The sequence below is a fragment of the Lissotriton helveticus genome, chromosome 10, assembly GCF_964261635.1.
Source record: "Lissotriton helveticus chromosome 10, aLisHel1.1, whole genome shotgun sequence".
Lineage (NCBI taxonomy): Eukaryota > Metazoa > Chordata > Amphibia > Caudata > Salamandridae > Lissotriton > Lissotriton helveticus.
In genome coordinates this window covers 716274505-716293799 of record NC_136071.1, presented here as the reverse complement: position 1 = coordinate 716293799, position 19295 = coordinate 716274505, and positions in this window count along the sequence as shown.

Below are 19295 nucleotides of genomic sequence, written 5' to 3'. Positions count from 1 at the left end.
CTCGTTGGCAGTCCTAACTCAAAGAGTTCAATTGTTTTCTCAGGATGAAGTAATCGGCGTGTACGGGAAACGTCTGATCTTCAACTTGAAGATCAGAAGTTTCCCGTACACGCCGATACTCTAGGGCCTATACTCCTCGCTAAACATTAATTATTTGAACACTTGGTACGATGGAACTTTAATGATTATTTCATCCTGAGAAAACAATTGAACTCTTTGAGTTAGGACTGCCAACGAGCTTTACCAAGAACCTTGCTTGAGCCCTGAAGAAGTCCGGTCACGGACGAAACGCGTTGGCTATTGTGTTTTATCTTCACATATGAATAAAAGAATCTTTTCTGATGAAGAAAATCTGACTTGAGAATTCTTGGGAGAACATTGATGAGAACTACTGTACTTCATTAATACATATTGCTGATATTGTATTGACTTGATAACGACATTTTAAGAGTACGGGGTCAATTCTTGTGTAAAATTATTTTGGTATGCCAACTGGTTTGGCTCTCCTATATTGGGACTCAGGGGATTGTGTCCCAGATCACCAGCACCTGTCTCTCTTCCAACTTATATGGACTTTCTGAACAGTGCGGGCATAGTAGCCTCAATTCCCCTTTTGCAATTTGATTACCATATGTTTTTATGTACCCTGGTGTTTTATTCTTTTGATCGGTTCGCTTTATTGTGTCTGCCTGTTTTTCACCTTTTTCACTCGATGTATTTCAAGGGGTGCATTTTATTTGCAACCACCTCACACCATTATCACAACAATTGCTTCTCAATCTATGGGCGTTTTTTCCACTATCAATTAAGGTGTATTATATTTTGAATCTCTTTGTGTCTTTGATGACACTACACGCACTGGTAAAGCACTGTTAATATGTACTTGCTTAAAAATTATTTTGTTGTATCAGTACTATTTATCCAGAAACGTGTGCCCAGTATCTTTTGTACATGTTACAGTGTTAAAGGCTTTTGCTTTTAACTCACACAGAGGTTTAGGGTTTTTTCCTCTGCACTGGTGGCACCGTCAACAAATGTGTTCAAATCCATTACCACTTAGTCACTCATTATTTGCTTGAGCGCCATTGTCCTGCTCCATCCCAAACCCTTCACAGGTGTTCACCTCAAACGCTCCCCTAATCTGCACACCTTCAGGAAGGACCTAAAGATCTTGCTCTTTGACTGAGCCAGAGCTGCCCCCACCCCCATCACCTTGAGACCCTCACAGGTGAGTAGCGTGCTTTATAAACCCCTGATTGATTGATTGATTGAAAACCAACCATGCAGGACAGGCAAAAGAGGCAGTGGCAACATGAAAGACTATTGATGGCAGATGGAAGAGGTAGTGGCAGTACAACCATACATACCAACAGACCCGATTCGGGCAGGAGACTTTTTTATTTGTCTCCTCCCTAAAAGCTCCTCTTTTTCAAAGTGAGTCAATGGCGAACATCAATTCCCCAGGTCTTCTTTTCCAAAATCTCCCTCTTACCAAGTTCAAAATGTTGTCAAATAAGGTACATTGGATCACGGAGGGCAGGAGGAATGGGGTAGGGACATGGACTCAGATAAGAGAGGACAGGAGGAAGATGGGCAGGGGCAACAAACTGACCTTATGGAGCAGGCATCAGGGGTTATAGCAGCACAATACACCACACAGGGCAAGTGGGATGGCAGTGCAGAACAACAGACCATGGAAAGCAATAGGAAGGGGACAAGGCCATGCACATTGACAACAGAGAGCAGAGCAGAAGAGGCAAGGGCAGCAAGCTGACCATACCAGACAGACAAGAGGGACAGTTGCAGTATGGCGGACCATCAAGGGTGTGGGGGAGGGCAGCAGCGGCACCACAAATGACCGGATAAGGCAGGTGGGAGGGGATAGGCGTCTGCATATGGAAATCGGAGGCTGAGGGCAAAGGGGCAGGGCAGGAGCAGTAAGCTTACCATGGGGAGGGATGGGCACTGGAAGCATAACACACGATGGAGAGCAACAGTGAGACTATATTGGCATACACACAGACATTGAAGGATAGGTGGGAGTGGGATCAGGGGCAGAAAACTAACTACACAGTGCATGTAGGAGGGAATGTGGCAGCATAGAAGACCATGCATGGCAAGCAGGAGGGTTAGTGGCAACACAACGGCTATGGTGAGCAATAGGAGGGCACAGGGGCATGCACAGAGGACCATGGAGGACAGAAGGGAGGGGTAAGGACTGGACACGCGTAAAAGAAGACAAGGGAAGGGGCTTCACAACAGACCATGAGGGCAGGCAGGAGGAGCAGTTGCAGCAAAACAGAGCATGGAGGGCAGGAGGGAGTGGCAGCAAAATGGACCATGGGGGACAGGAGAGAGGGGATGGTGCATGGAACTTGGACAGGCCAGGTTGAGGTGGCAGGGACAGGCAGCAGCTATCCAACCACGCTGGGCAGGTGGAAGGGGCAGTGGAAGATCAACAGGACACTCAGAGTAGATAGGAGTGTGGCAGGTCCATTGAATATGGGGCAAAAAACACAATTGATGGACAGATTGCTGGACAATGTCATACATTCACCCCGTACAGAGATCTGGGCCTAAATCCATAGGGGCAGATTTATGAAGGCCTTGCGCCGCCGGTGCGTCACTTTTTCCCATGTTAAAAATGACGCACCGGCGGCGCAAGGCCTTCATAAATCTGCCCCATAGTTTTTGTGCACCTCATTCCATTCCAGTTTGAACTAAGCCATATGCAAATCAGTCTTGACCCTGCACCCAATGGGAACATTCCAGCCCGAACTGCCAGACCAGGTCTTCCCTGGACTGGAAAAAGCATGGTGGGCAGAAAGAAGGGAGCATGGGCTTGCACACAGATGTCAGAGGGCATGTGGAAGGAGAGTAGGGACAGAAAGCTAAGCACAGAGGCTAATGAGGAGGGCCATGTTGAGGTATAGAATTGGGCAATGGAGGGCAGAAGGAGTGGGCAGGGATATCAAGGTTAATGGAAGGGAGGGGCAGAACATCAGACCATGCAGGGCAGGAGTAAGGGGGCGTGTGCATGGACTTGGACAACAGAGGGAAAGGAGGAGATGGATGGGGCAGCAGGCTAACTGTTTAAGGCAGGCAGGAAGGGCAGTGGCAGAACACTAGCCACAAATGGCTGTAATGAGAGAGCAGGGTCATGGATTTTGACAATGGATGGCAAGAAGGATGGGGGTAGGGTCCGCAAGCTTGGGAGGGGGTAGCACAATGCCAGGCCAGCCCTGGGTAACCCTCCACTGTGCATTGCGATGGGCATCTTAGTTAACATTAAAAAAGCATTAGAATGTCACTGATTTAAACCAAAGGTTATAGGGCCATTGTACTTAGGAAATAGAATTGAAAAAACCGTAGAAATTCATTGGAGAAGCCAAAGGTTACAGGAACGTCATATTTTGACTCAGACTTAACTCATACAAAAACAGTGAAATTCAGCAGTTATAGTTACCAGAGCTAATTAAAATGTATGTCCTCACAATGCACTGCTTATGAATTCACATATTAGATCACTCATGACATGGTCAGTGACATTACTCATGACATCACTGAGGACATCTCAAATGACATCACTGATGACATCATGCAGTGATTCTTAGAATTTTCTATAATTTTAAGAGTTTTAAACGTATGTACTAAGGTACTACAAAAGTACCACATACGCCCAGATATACAAATTTGGTTTCTTATAATATCTAAAAAAACTACGGAACAAATTTACACCAAATAAGAAAAAGTGTGATCTCTAGAAGGTAATCTACTTTGTCCCAACATTTGTTTAATTCTATCCAGCGGTTCTGGCTGCACGAGTGTCGAAAAACTCTAGGTAATGAACATGGGAAACACACTTTTTTTACCTCTGCCTTTTTCTAGGACCCCAAAATGTTTCACACACAGCTATAATCACCGGCATACTTTTTTGGGAAGATTTTGTGAAGATTTGTCAACCGGTGCAAAACATATGGGCAAGTCAAAAAACACCATCCAATAACCAATACCCACCCTAACCCCTATAAATTCTCTTGCAATCAAAAACCCATACCCACCCTAAACCCTAAAAATTCCCTTGCCACTTTAACCCTAACAAATCCCGAGCCACCCAGAGACCCATGCCCACCCTAAACGCTAAAACTTCCTTTGCGAACTAAAAACCCACTTCCACCCTATAGCCTAAAAATTCACTTCTCAACCAAATACCCTAAATCCTAAAAAATACCTTACCACTCAAAAACCAATAACCACAGAAAACCTGAAAAATTCCCTTGCAACCCAAAAACCCATACTCAACTTAAACCTGAAGAAATACCTTACCACCCAAAAACACACACCAACCCTAAACCGTTAAAATTTCCTTATCACCTAAAAACTCATACCCACCTGAAACAATAAAATTTCCCCTGCCCCCAAAAACCCACATCCACCCTAAACCTTAGAAATTCCCTTGCCACCCAAAAAACACATACCCACCCTAAACCCTAAAAGTTCCCTTGCCACCCAAAAACCTTAAACCCTAAAAAATCCCTTACCACCAAAATACCTACATCCAATGTAAACCCTAAATATTCCCTTGGCACCCAAAAACACATACAAATGCTAATCCCTAAAAAATTATTACCACCCAAAAACCCATACCCAACCTCAACTCCAAAAGTTCGCATGAAACCCAAACCCTATACCCACCGTAAACCCTAACAAATACCTTATCACCCAAAAACCCATTTTCACCCTAAACCCTAAAGAATCCCTTGCCATCCAAAAACCTATACAAACACTAAACCCTTAAAATATCACTACCACCCAAAAACCCATACCCACCATCAACCCTGAAGGTTTCCTTGCCACCCAAAATCCATACCTACCCTAAAACATAACAAATCACTTGCCACCCAAAAACCCATACCCACCCTCAACCCTAAAAATTCCCTTGCCACCCAAAAGTCAATATATACCCGAAATATTCCCTTACCACCCAAAAACCCATACCAATCCTAAACCCTAGAGTTATGAAATAGAATTAACAAAACTTAGAAATTCACTGAAAAAAACAAAGGTTACAGGGATGTTATAGTTAGGCTGACATTTCATTTGTACAAAACCAGAGAAATTCAACAGTTATAATTAGCTGAGCTAACTATAACGTGCGCCCCCACAATGCACTGCTTATGACCTCACATATTACCCCTCTCATGACATGGTCAGTGACATCACTGATACATCTCAAATGACATCACTGATGACATCATCCAGTGACTGTGAGTGTTTTTAAAAAGTTTACGAGTGTTAAATATATATACCAAGGTGTATTGATTAATTAGTGGGTGTATGAATACCTGTATGGATGATTCAGTGGGTGCATGACTAACTGTATAAGTGAGTGATTAGGTGTCTCAGTGAGTGACTAGGTTGTGAGAATGTCTGTATGGGTTGGTGAGTGGGTATGAGAGTGGCTGTATGGGTGATTGAATATGTCTGAGTACCTGTAAGGGTATCTGAGTGTTTGTGTGGATGCGTGAGAGGGTGTATGACTGCCTGCATGGATGTGTGAGTGGGTGAGTCAGTGGCTGTATGGGTTAGTGAGTACATAAGCGAGGGACTGTATAGGTGACTGAGTGTGTGTATGACTGGGCCGGTGAGTAAATGAATGTGTTAGTGGTACATGGGTGAGTAACTGCATATGTGAAAGGCAGTATCTGTGAGTGTTGGAGTCTATGAGTGACTGTATTTGTGAGTGAGGGATTGTGATAGTGGCTGTATGGGTGACTGGGTGCTTGTGTCAGTGACTGTATAGGTGAATGAGTATGTGTTAGTATCTGTATAAGTGAGTGTGTGTGTATCTATATTGGTGAGTAAGTGGCTGTGTGATTGAATGTATGGTTGAGTGAGTAGGTGTGTGAGTAGCTCGATAGGTGACTGACAGTACGAGAGTGGCTGCATGGGAATATGAGTGGATATGACAGTGCCTGTATTAGTAGGTGATGGGCTGTATGAGTGGGTGTATGGGTAAGTGAGTGGATGTGTGTAGACCTATGAATCATTGAGTGGGTGTGTTGTGTGACGTTTTAGGCTCCGAGTGATAATTCCCAATTCATGCCCTTATATAGGTACAATTCACATTGCCCTTATATAGGCATGAAAATCAAGCCCTTATTTAGACATAGCCCATGCTACCCAAATACAGGCATGGCTACTTCCACCCGTACAAAACGTCACAACGATTTCTTGGAAAATCGGCTTAAGCAGTAAGGGACTTCCCCTTGCTTGAATATTGATTTCTCCAAGAACTCAGTTAGTTTACAAAGAACAAGTATTCCCTAGGGGTTCTTTCCTGACGTTCATATGCCCGACTTTACGTCAAACTATGGCCTTCCTGAGCACCTTCAAGGTATAAATATACCTTCACTTGCTATGGCAAACTACGGTGGTTCGGAGCAGATTGACAGCCTACTTGCCCGACGCAGCTCGCTACAGCAAGTGCAGAAGGAAGCTGACTCTCCAGCTGACGTACTGATCAGGAAGCTGCCCTTCTCCTGCCGAGAATCCAGCTCCAGTGTTTCCGGCTCCCCTTGCGGGGTGTTGGGAAATCAAGTCCCGAGACAGAGATACCAGACCTCCTTCATTCTAAACCAAGGTATGGAGCTGATTAGAACCTGGAGAAACCTTTGGTAGATTCTTGGCAAAGAAAACAAAAACCTATGCTACACAATACTTACTTCTTCCCGCGTACTAGACTTAGGTTAGGTACATTGGGGTAGACGTATTTTAGAAGCACCAGTTGAGTATTTGAGTATTTGAGCCTGTGTATATATGTATGTATCTTTATATGGCTTAGAAACAACACAATGCTCTTACAGTATTATTTTATAATACTATTCTTGCTGTAGGCATTATACTTTACAGTCTGCATAAAGATTGTAGCAGTTTGCTTCTCTTGCATGAGAAAGAAGACTGTTCAATGATTCTTTTTATTGAAAACGCCCGTCTCTCTATTTCTCTGCAACCCTGTAGAAACGAAGCATGCACGATTGACTGAGTGAAATGTTTATCTATTGTTTACGCGACTCTGAGAGATATATTCTTATTCTTGAGAAACAAAGTTGTCATGTTTATGGGGTTGTCAGAAACTAATCCCTTCTTGTGTATTCGAGAAAGTTTCTAGTGACATCTGAGTTAGCTGGCACACACAATTACGTTTAGTATATTCGATAGAGCCCTAGTTGACCTCAGTCCTACGTAAAATCTATAGGATATATTATTCCAATACGCAGAGCCTATTGGGAATATAGGAACTACACTACATGGCGCCCAACGTTTGGTAAGGCACTAATTTAACGCGAGATACTAAAGTAACTCAGTCGTGCTTTTCTCAGAGACCCCCTTTTCCCGTAAAATACTCTAATAGACATCTGGACTGGGTAAAAGGATAAAATATCCGCCATAGCTGAGTAGGACGAAAATCCTATGTATTCGTTTTTGGTTTGTTCAACGTTGAAGGATACAGTGTTCCAAAATATTGTGCACCTTATCTTTGTTTCCTTGAAACTTGCTCTGCAAACTTTCAGTCAACAAAATGTCGAATAACTGCAACACCACTGAGAACGGTGAAGCTGCAGCTGATCCAGTCATTGCAACTTTTGACGCAATAGGCTTTAATGAAGCCGATGAGGATGCTATAGACATTCTAGAAACTTTAAGGAAAGCCATCACTATAAAACTTATATGAAATGGCCTATCAGCAAGAGGTGGTAGGGTAGCTTTTGTGATAGAGGCACATGAATGTCATCAGACAGAGGTATTCTATTCATGGATTGTCTTCCCTGAAGCAAATCCAGTAACAAAAATGTTTCACTTCTACAAAGAAGATGAACCACCAACGGAATGTATTCCTTTCGAGGATATTGAAATTCCACTAACATACCAAGAGCATGCGCTCTGGTTGAAAAGCGCCCTAAATCATATAAATCACATTACCAGGCTCGGTCTACTAGGTAGACCAGGAGCAACATGGCCGGTATTAGCCAGCTATACACCACATCCTGCAATTGAAAAAATGACAGATGAGGAATTATTAGTTCAACTCAAACAAACAAATCAAAATATATAGACAATTGGTTCAATATGTCATGCGTACTCTAACAGTCCAACCTCCTATAAGGATTCCACAACACACCTCTTACCAGGGGAACACAAATAAAGTTACACCACAGACTATACAATCAGTCATTGGTAAATTACCCGCAAAACGGGAACAAATTTCATTCTGGATAGCTCAAAAAATTACTCAAATCGAGGCAGTATTTCCTGATACTACCCCTCATGAAAAACACAGAATTCTAACAATCTGTCTACCAATGGGTATCGCACCACATCTGGAGGACTGCGACACTTGGGGTACAGTCTTTGCTGCAATCTACACCAAAACACATGGTGTTCCGTCAATGCCGGTAATACCAGCCGTCCTAAAACAGATTCAAAATTAATACGGGGCAGAGCCTGCTTTAAATTTAGGTATGAAATTACTGAAGTTTTTTAAACTGATCTCAACAATAATATTAGCTAATATTAAAGGTGAAGCAGCATCCGTGGCGATCCGTCAGAAGTTAAGGGAATTTGATGTAACTGAGCAACCTCAAGAACTAGCCAGAATAATTGAAAAATTCTATGAAGAACTAGGTAGAGACAGTTTGGGTGGTAAGCCAGTTAAACCACAACTGACAGAAAGTCCTGAAAAGGTCTTTATTAAAAACACTCCTACTACTCCTGAAAAGAAGTGGGAGAACACTAAACAAACTCTAAAGAGAAGCGTTCTCAATCCCGAGGTAGGTCTCCAGAAAAAGGAGCCCTCTGAAAGGAGGTATAAATTCAGGAACAGGGATAATTTGAGAAAACCTGATAGATATCAAGATTCTGATACACGTTCCTCTCGTACCTTTCAGACTTCATCACAGAAATCCGAAAGAAGACGACGGTCAGAACAAAAGGAAGAGCGTGTGAAGACCAAAGACAATCGACACGTTCAGAAAAATAAGAAAACTCAATTCACCAAAAGGAAGGTAGCAGGTCTAAAAATCAGACATGCCGAGGATCTTGAGGACAACTCAAGAACGAGGAATGGGCTCAAACGATGTTGGACAGTGCGGCAGAAGTCACCATAGCTCGCAAGAACTTGAAGGATCATTTGGAGACAGTGGACTTGAACGAATACATCCAAGTTGAAACTGCAGATACCAGGGTTAGTGTCCGACATAAGTTATATGAAGTAACACTCCGGATGGAGGGGGACATAACTGGAAAAATAAGAGCACTCTTTTGGGAGCGACTTTCTCAGGGTTATGACATTCTTCTAGCTGAAAAAGACTGGCCACCTGAATTTGTCAGGGAGTGCCCACATGGTGAAGACATCATTATGCCAGCCTTCTCCAACCACATTCCAATTAATTTCAAATATACCTATGCCAGGAAATGGGCAGTTGCCCAGGCTCCTGCATTATATAAAAATCACGTAGGATGGGATGAGGACTCTCCTCATCATAAAATCCAACTAGAAAATCAACCAACTGCACAAAGGCAGTATCCAGTTAAGCAAGAAGCTAAAAAACAGGTTAGGGAGATATTAGATCAACTTGAATACCAAGGGGTGATTGAAACATGCACCTCGTCCATGAACAATCCTTTGTTTCCTGTCACCAAACCAGACAATACATATCGTCTAGTATTGTATTATAGACATTTAGTGGGCCATTAGGATGGCGGGCGGACTAAGTCCGCCCGCCATCCTATCGTAACTGGGGACCGCCCGCCATAAGGGCGGGGGTCCCGTGACTGTTATTAGGATGTGCCCGCCACAGTGGCGGGCACATCCTGCATTGTTAGCATTGTGGCGGGCGGAGCACTCAGCACCGCCCGCCACAATGCTAATAATGGAATGCAGCATTTGCATATACAAAGCGGCAGGCACCGCGCGGTGCCTGCCGCTTTGTTTATGCAAATGTGGGGGGTACCATAGGTACCCCCCGTGTGCAGCCCCCACCCCTCCTTCACTCTGGGGGCCCACAGGGGGCCCCCAGAGTGAAAATCGCATGCCTTTCCATGGCGGCATTGTCGCCACGGAAAGGCATGTCTGAAAGCCCATTGTAATATGGCTGGCGGTGTCTATGAGACACCGCCACCATATTAAACATTTTCCACCCCGGCTGCAAGGCGACTGGGGTGGAAAAGAGGCGGACGGTCTTTCCGTCCGCCGCGGTCCCCCCGCCATATTAGTATGGCGGGGGGACCGCGGCGGACGGGAAGACTAGTGTGGATGTCGGGCGGATTGCCTCCGCCAGGCCGGCGGTGGCTACCACCAGCCTGGCGGAGGCAATCCGCCCGACATCCTAATGGGCCACTTAATCTCTTGTTGCAAGACATTTGCAGTACAAAATGCACACAGTGCAGCACTAATAAATGACATTGTGCGTAAAAAATATAAAACCACATTAGATATTTCTAACGGTTCCATGTTTAAATATCGATAACAAAAATATAGTTAACAAAAATATCGATGTAAAAATATCGATTACAAAAGTATCGACTCCCTACACTTAAACAGGTAAGTACAATAATATTGACTCAAAAATATAGATGTAAGAAATATTGACTTAAAAATACCATAACCTAAATTAAATTACCTAAATAATATTAATATTATTAACAAAATAAATTACATTAAATGTATATTTTAACTAATTATAACAAAACAAATAAACTTAATTTAATAAATATAACAATTTGTACATATACATATATTTACTTAAATACATTTTATTAACTATTATCTTTATTTAATTTATAAACTTTCATAATTATATCAAAATGAAATAAACACATAGCTAAAACATTTTAAATAAAATAAAATATTCTATATTTAATTGACACATTAAACTATTAAAAAAAATACATACATTTAATAACAAAATAAAAAAATTGTAGGTGAAACATTGGATAGCGAAGGGGTAAAAATTACTATTCCCACTCCAGAGAGTGCAACAGTAGGGAAAGCATTGGATAGCGTAGGGGTAAAAATTACTATTCCTACTCCAGTGAGTGCAAGAGTAGGGAGAGCGTTGAATGGCGGAGCGGTAAAAATTACTAATCCCACTCCAGAGAGAGCAACAGTAGGGAAAGCGTTGGATAGCGGAGGTGTAAAAATTACTGTTCCCACTCCAGAGAGTGCAACAGTAGGGAAAGCGTTGGATAGCGTAGGGGAAAAAATTACTATTCCCACTCCTGTGAGTGCAATAGTAGGGAAAGCGCTGGATCCCAAAACAATAAAAAACAAAACTATCAACATTTTTATTAAATTTAATTTCCAATATAAACATAATTAATATATACATTTAAATATATTATCATTAACAAAGATAATGAAAAATTATTAATTACACATTATTTAACACTATAATATCCACAACACACATCTAAAAGTAATTACACAATTACATTTCATATTTACTAAATCATGAATGAAAATTAATGTATTATTATTAAGTAATTAATCAATACAAAACTAATCAGTTACCAGCTTTCACACCATATACACATAGAAACACCACAACACACACCAAAAATTTATTACACAATTACAATTAATAATTACTAATTAATTAATGGTAATTATTTAAAACGTATTTAATAATTAACCAAGAAAAATTAATTACTTAGCACCCTTCACACCATTTACACATATAAACTCCACAACACACACCTAAAATTAATTAAACAATTAACATAAATAATTATTAATTGACTAATTGAAATTAATTACCAACTAATTATTAAACTATTATTAATAAATTAACACATTAATTAATCAATTAATTTTATATAATTAAATTACTTCCCACCCTATTCCCCTATAAACCCACAACCCGCTACGGAACTAATAACGCAAAATTAAACATAAAATAAATTAATAAATAGTAAAATTTTAAAACATATAACAAAAAGACAAACAATTCTCATTAAAAACACTAATATACATAATATTATTGTTGTTGTATAACTTTATTCGATATAAAAATATCATAAAAGTATGAACAACCCAATTTCATCACTTTAGGACAAGCCAATATTAAAAAAGAGAACAATATCTCATTGTCATGCAATCAATGCACAGACGACAATCATATTATTTAAAAAAACAAGTTATACAAAATATAAATTTTCCATATAATCTGTACAGAGATAAAAACAGTTCATATACAACGAAAACCGCAGTATAGGAGGGGGACCTCACTTGTATTCCTGGTTCTTAGTGTTATTGACCTTCAGTAACTTGCTTCTGGTTAACCAGGCACAACCCAAATATTTAGCTGTCCCACAGATTGTACTAAGGGAGGATGTGTCGGTTTTTAAAATACACAACACCTCCCTATAGTTCTTAGCTCCCAAGTTGATACAAACGGGTTTCAGCCATTTTCTTCTCGCGTGTTTGTACGCCGGACAGGCAAAAAGAAAGTGAGGGGTAGATTCAGTGGTAGTAGCGCAGCCGGGGCACATACTACCTTTCACGGTGTTAGATTTCCACCCTACTGTGAAGTCATTAAGTGGGAGTGTTCCAAATCTCAACTTCAAGTATAATGCCCTTTCTCTCGGAGATTGAATAAAGTCGAGAAAGGGTTCCAATTTAGAAGTGGGCTTATGATCAAGGAACTGCTCCGTCAAGGTGCCCCGTTTAGAATTCAGTGTTTCTTCTGCAATGACCCACTCCCAATAGGCTTTCTTTACTGCATGTTTTGGCGGCAGGATCTGGCTTTCCCATGCCTCTGCCAGTCCGATATCCCCCACAAGCTGTTTCAGTTTGGATATCCATTTAATCTTGTGGCCCGTGTCAAGTCGGACTAACTCGCTGAAGCTGGTAGCGTAATTACACAATTCTGGGGTCTTTCTCAGGTGCACCCAGAATAGAAGGGGGCGTAGCCTTGCTATTTCGTTAATTGGGTGTTTCCCGTAATCATGACGGAGCGGAACTAATGGGGTCGATGGAGGGAGCGAGACCAGATCTCTGAAGAACTTGTTCTCTGCTCTCACTAAGTCCATGGTGTTCTCGAATCCCCAAAGTTCCCCCCCGTAAAGGGTCGAAGGCAAGGCTTTGCCCTCATACACCTTGATGGCCGGGGCTACTGGTCTGCTAAGGGAAAGTCGCTGATGTCTTGCAATTGCCCCCGAGACCCGTTTGTGGTTAAGCAGCATTTTTGACAAGTGGGAGTTCCACTTCATCGCGTTGTTGACCCGTATGCCCAAATAGTCGAAAGCTTCGACTAGTTCTAACGGGGAGTCATTCAACTTGATGGTGTTCCTAAACCGTTTAGATGGTGCCAGTGCCATTAGCTTGGTTTTAGATGTATTAATACATAGGCCCCTGGAATCGCAAAACTGACTAAACCGGTCTAATAGTTTTTGTACTCCCATCGGGCATTTTGAGATCAAGAGGGTATCGTCGGTGAAGAGCAGCGTGGGGGATTTTTCACCTGCCAGGGTTGGTGCATCGGCTGGGTGCTCCCTCAAATGGTCTACCACCCCATTAACAAAGAGGGAGAACAAAGTCGGGGCCAAAACGCAACCCTGGCGTACCCCTCTTTCTACCGCTACCCTTTCTGTCAGGTGGCCCTGTCGACCACACCTAATTCTGCATGTCCTCTGGCAATGAGGTTTATTACCTGGAGGATGAATAGGGCCCAAAGCTTTTGGTCATGCAATAATAGATCGCCAGGGAGGCCATCGTGGCCCGCCGCCTTACCTGGCGCTATGCTTGCAATGGCCGATGTCACCTCATTAAGCCCAGATATTTCCGCTGGTATGGGGATCTCATTGATGGATAGCCGAGTCCCCTGGCCAGAGGGTGTGTTCCCTACATCTCCAGAGTACAAACCAAGAAAGTGGTCATACCATTGACGACCTGATATATGATTGGGAAGCGGATCTGCTTCCTTCCTCGTACTTATATTAATGAGCTCCCAAAATGCAGCTTTATTAATAAATCAATATTTTTGGAAACTATATTTTTGTAAGTGATATTTATTACAACTATATTTTTGTAATCAATATAACTTACCTGTCAGTCAATATTCTTGTCAACTATATTTTTGTTGTCGATATTTCTTCCAAACAATATTTCTGCGGTGATATTAATGTCCCATGATATTTCTCCGTCGATATTCCTGCTCTGCACCATTTCTAACTTTCTTCTGTCAAAACATTGCTCAAGAAAGTAGGTATTTGACCGCTTTCTCAATAATGGGGACACAAATCACTTCTGTTATTTCCCCCAGGGATTCAAGAATAGTCCAGGGTTATTTTCAGCTAGAGTAACAGAGTTACTACAAACCTATGATGATGAGGCATTATTATATGTCGATGACATCTATCTAACGGACGATGACTTGGATAGGCACTTGAACAGAGTGAACACCATCATACTTGGCTTCGCCTCTGAAGGGTATAAATTCAACTTTAAAAAATCGATAATTGCCCATCTCAACGTCCTTTTTCTGGGATATGAATTATCAAGTGAAGGCAAGAGCATGACAGCAAACTTTCTAGAGAAATGTGCGCTGCTCTAACCTCCAAAAACGCTGAAAAACTTACAGTCAATTCTAGGTTTCCTGAACTTTGGAAGAACTTACATTCTAAACTACGCAGAAAGGGTTAAACCTCTCTACGAATTAATCAAACATGAGTTCAAAACAGTAAATTGGACATAAAAACATACAGAACTTTTGCGTTTGGTGCAAACAGACATGTTAGCAACAAAACGTTTACAAATACGCGTAAATGTATGCAATCTAGTGATACGAATAATTCCAGGAAGATGCAGATTCACGTACTTAACCTTTAATGAAGGAGAAAAAGTACCAAATCACACCTGTACACACAAAAAGAAATGAAATTCAACTTCAACAGAGAAAATTTTGACAGCGGTTCAAACTGCAGTGGCAAAAGAGAGAGCCCTCACACAGGGTAAGCGCATAATGGTCGTTACTCCTGTACCTGTCTTAGAGGCAGTGACGAAAGCGAGCATTCCGAATGCTAAAGCTTTACATCCGAGATGGATACAATGGGTTAATTCTCTTGCTGCAACAGACATTGAATACGTTTTTGACACTTATTTGAAAACACAAGAATTTCTACAATACGAACAAGAATGTCCTCTGCCTACTGAAAATCTGCCTCTAGAGCAGTATGAATGTATAATTTATACTGACGGATCAGCGCAGCCCGCTATTGGGGGTAAACAAGCTTATATTGTTGCGTGCACGATCATTAAAAGTCGCTGGCGAGATGGCAAATTCCGACCTATGGTCACTAAAACTCAATCTCTAGGAGATTGTACAGCTCAGTGAGCTGAACTGCAGGCATTCAAGATGGCGCTTGAAAATACTGATCGCGAATTCCCCACACTCATAGTGTGCGATTATTGGGTCCAATCTTACAATGAATACCTGCAGAACTGGATTCACAACGGTTTCAAAGATGCGAAAGGTGGCACAATCAAGCATAAGTTGCTTTGGGAACAAGTAGTTCAGTTACGACAAGAACTACAGAAGGCTCACGTGATACATACACTGAGTCATCAACGTGATGGCATTCACGTTGAAGGGAATTCATTGGCTGATGAAGCTGCAAAGGCAGCTGTGCAAACGGCTTCCGTAGCTGCAATCACTCGTTCAAAAACTAAAATAGACGGCAAAATAATAAAAGCTGCCAATGCTTCAAGCAAAGACAGTGGTAAAACATTACCAAAAGGCTTTCCACTCAAATACATAACAGATGCAAATAATGTTCAGTTTGCTCGAATCCCTGGAGTGGGGGATAGAGCAATTCCAAACATGGAAAATAGATTAGGACTAGTATTAGCAGCACATGAAGGGGTTGCCTCTGCACACGCAGGTGTTTCTGCCACAGTATCACTATTAAAACACATACTGGTGGCCGCGTTTGAGGAAACAGACCCAAAACTATGTTTTGGAATGTGAAATCTGCCAAAGGATGAAAGTTTCTACAGTGAAACGTCCTGCACAGACGCCCCTGGTAATCTCAGATAAACCATTAGCTTGCGTTTACCTGGATCACTGTGGTCCCTTACAAAGGGATGGTAACTATAAATATATCATGGTCACAGTGGATTCGCGCTCGAGATTCATTTGGATATGGCCTCAGCGCTGGGCTGACGCTCGAACTGTTATAAAAGATTTGCGAGTCTTTATCGGCACATACGCAGTCGGCATGCTACATTCTGACCAGGGTCCTGCGTTTAGCTCTCGAGCTTACAAGGAGGCCATGGCCAATCTGGGCGTTGCATTGCTATACTCTAGTGCATTCCATCCTGAGGGAAATTTGGTAGTGGAGAGAAAAAACAGGGACATAAAGCAATCTATAACAGCTAGAGTATTAGGCTCGGGTGACGGGTGGGTAAAGCGTCTAATAAGTGTCCAACGAAGTCTTAACAATCTGCCAAGAAGTTCTCTAGGGGGTATCACTCCATATGAAATCCTTTTTGGAACCAGAATGATTGTGTCGGACCTCGATTGTCACACTTCAGTGGTTGAAAAAAAAACCTTTGATATCAAAGTTCGTTTGGCTGTTTTGCAGGACTTAAATGAAATAAGGAAAAGACAAATTAATGTACTCCTGAAGCCAACAACTACTGAAGAGAGACCGACCGTCCCAGCAAGGCCTGTCTGGATTCCAAAGATTGGGGATCTAGTCAGAGAAAAGATTGCAGACAAGAAGGAATTTGGGCCTTCTTACAGACAACCAGTACCTGTCCTAGCCATCCACGGATCAAGAACAGTTTTCCTGCCGCCCCTTGCTGGTAAAAAGGAGAACAGGTTCGTGTCCATCGACCTGGTCAAACCACATCATGTGGCCGATCATAAGCAGTAGGCCAAGTGGACTACAAAGATGTAGCAGATGCCCGAATCTGGCTACTATCCAAGAGGTGCAAACTGAGAGACTCATCACCTTTGAAGATTCTGCAGTGCGAAAAGAAGGACTATGCAATAAAGCTATGAAACTTGTACCTATTGAGACCCAAATAACAGTTTGTCAAGAAACACCTGTCTACAATGAAATAGCAACTGCTGACTATACAAATGTAACAAGTGATCAAGTGGTTCCAGCGACTTCAACGAATCCTGATGCAATCCCTACAGTTGACATAACTGCCTCTGGCCATTTCATTAACTTTGATGCGTTTTCCGAGGATCCCAGCGAACCTGAAACAACACCAGTAAAAAGAACTTTCAAAGAACAAGCAACAGAACTTTTTCATCACCTGTAAAAGACTTATCTGGTTTCACCATGGATTGAATTTAGGATTGTGTTGGGTGTACTTTTTCTTCTACTTTGGTTGACTCTTGTAATAACTTTGGGAATGCGGATAAATGGAAGATAGGTTAAAAAAGACACAGCCAGTAAGAATATCAACTTACTCCTCAAGCCACACAAATCATCTCATCGTGAACAAAGAGACTTGTCATCAGGGAACATCACAGCCGTTCCTATACCTGGTGGTATAGCTTGGGACAGAACTGATTATTACATCTTTGGTCCTGCGGAGCTGTTGAAGATTCCACACCAGTTTAAGATTTCCTTGAATGACTTTGTTTCATCTAGTACCTTTTCTTATGATTGGAACTTCGAGACTATTAATAATATGATGTCAGACTTAAAAATGTCTGCAAAATTTACAAATCATAAATACTTAGAAGGTTCGTCAGATTATGAACAAATGTATTGTTATTTTCACTATGGTCATCATTTCTTGCATAAATCTGCAAATCCTAGAAATGTATTAACTTATAATCAATGGGAACATTGTCCTACGCCACCAAAGGGTAGCTCAAAAACATTTATGGCAAATTTTCATACTTTTCAGGTCTTAATGTTTCAAATCCAGAATCATTTTACTTTAAAAATGTTAATAGGACAGGAATGAAAAGTATGTTGACAAATACCAAGCAAATTTATTCTGCAGCCTTTTATGCTCAGCTGTCTACGCTAGGTTTCGACTTTTGGAAAGACAACATTGAGACAAAAACTGTCTGGGGCACAAAAGATTGGCAAGTGCAGGGGATGGAAGCCCTATTTAGAGCCTGCAGGCAAGATCAAAGAGTTAAACAATCCGTCTATACCTACACCTACACCTGATAGTAACAACACTACAGAGAGGGTGATCCCGACGTACATACTATTTTGCTTCACAACAGAACAGATCCAGATTGGAAAAAATTGTTAATCTGGCCCACAGACACAAACACCTGTCAAGATAGATTCCTGAAAAAGACACAAGGGTTCACATTCACTAGGCCAGATCCCAGATATGTTCAGAGACAGCATCCAGGGATAGTAACATCATACAGTGTAGGGAAACTGTGCCTTGAGTGGCTACACAAATGTACACTAAAGGAAGTAAAACAACACTTATATTTACTTAAAGATGGCGCTGATCTGAGGAACTTCTTACAAGGATCTACTAAACCACGTCATAAACGTTTTATATACCCCAGTATCTATGCCATGTATAATGAAGCATGGAAGATTATGCAAGCAGAGACTGCAGAACGAATACGAGAAACTGATCTATTAACTTAGAGAAATCTCTCTCTGTAGTTGACAATGGGTTAACGACTCTGTCATCCAGGATATATTCTTTGGACAGCATAGTATCCTCTGCCATTGACATAATGGAACAGGACTTGGTCATGTTGCAACATTGTCAGTCACAATTACGTTCTATAATGCTATTGGGCTGGACGTTACAAAACCTACATTGAGGCTATGTGCCTTGGCGTCTAATCAACACCATGTCACTGTTTTCAGAATTCAATCTCACTGATAAACAGATCACACTGGCACAGAGGGGAGCAGACTATACGGTGCTGAGCATTGAAAAACTGGAAGCTACCTCATGTTGAATGATCACAGCTGTTGTGGCATGTTGCCAGATTTACCCTATCTCGTAACTGTGTCAGCCAGGGTCACTTGCTGTATGCAAGAATTGTTTCCAAAAATCAAGGCAGACCGGGAGTCGCCGTTATGGCCTTCACTGAACATCTCTTGTATACAAATTGATACTTTAAGCAGAATGAAAGCCATTCTTTTACAAAAAACGGTGCCATTGACCTCGGCCAAAGAGACGTATGATCTGCAAATGGACTTCAGCAGAGATACATGCCCTTGTAACCACAAATTGCCCTATACATTTCTCAGAAATGTTAGGTCGTATCTTAAACATGTCT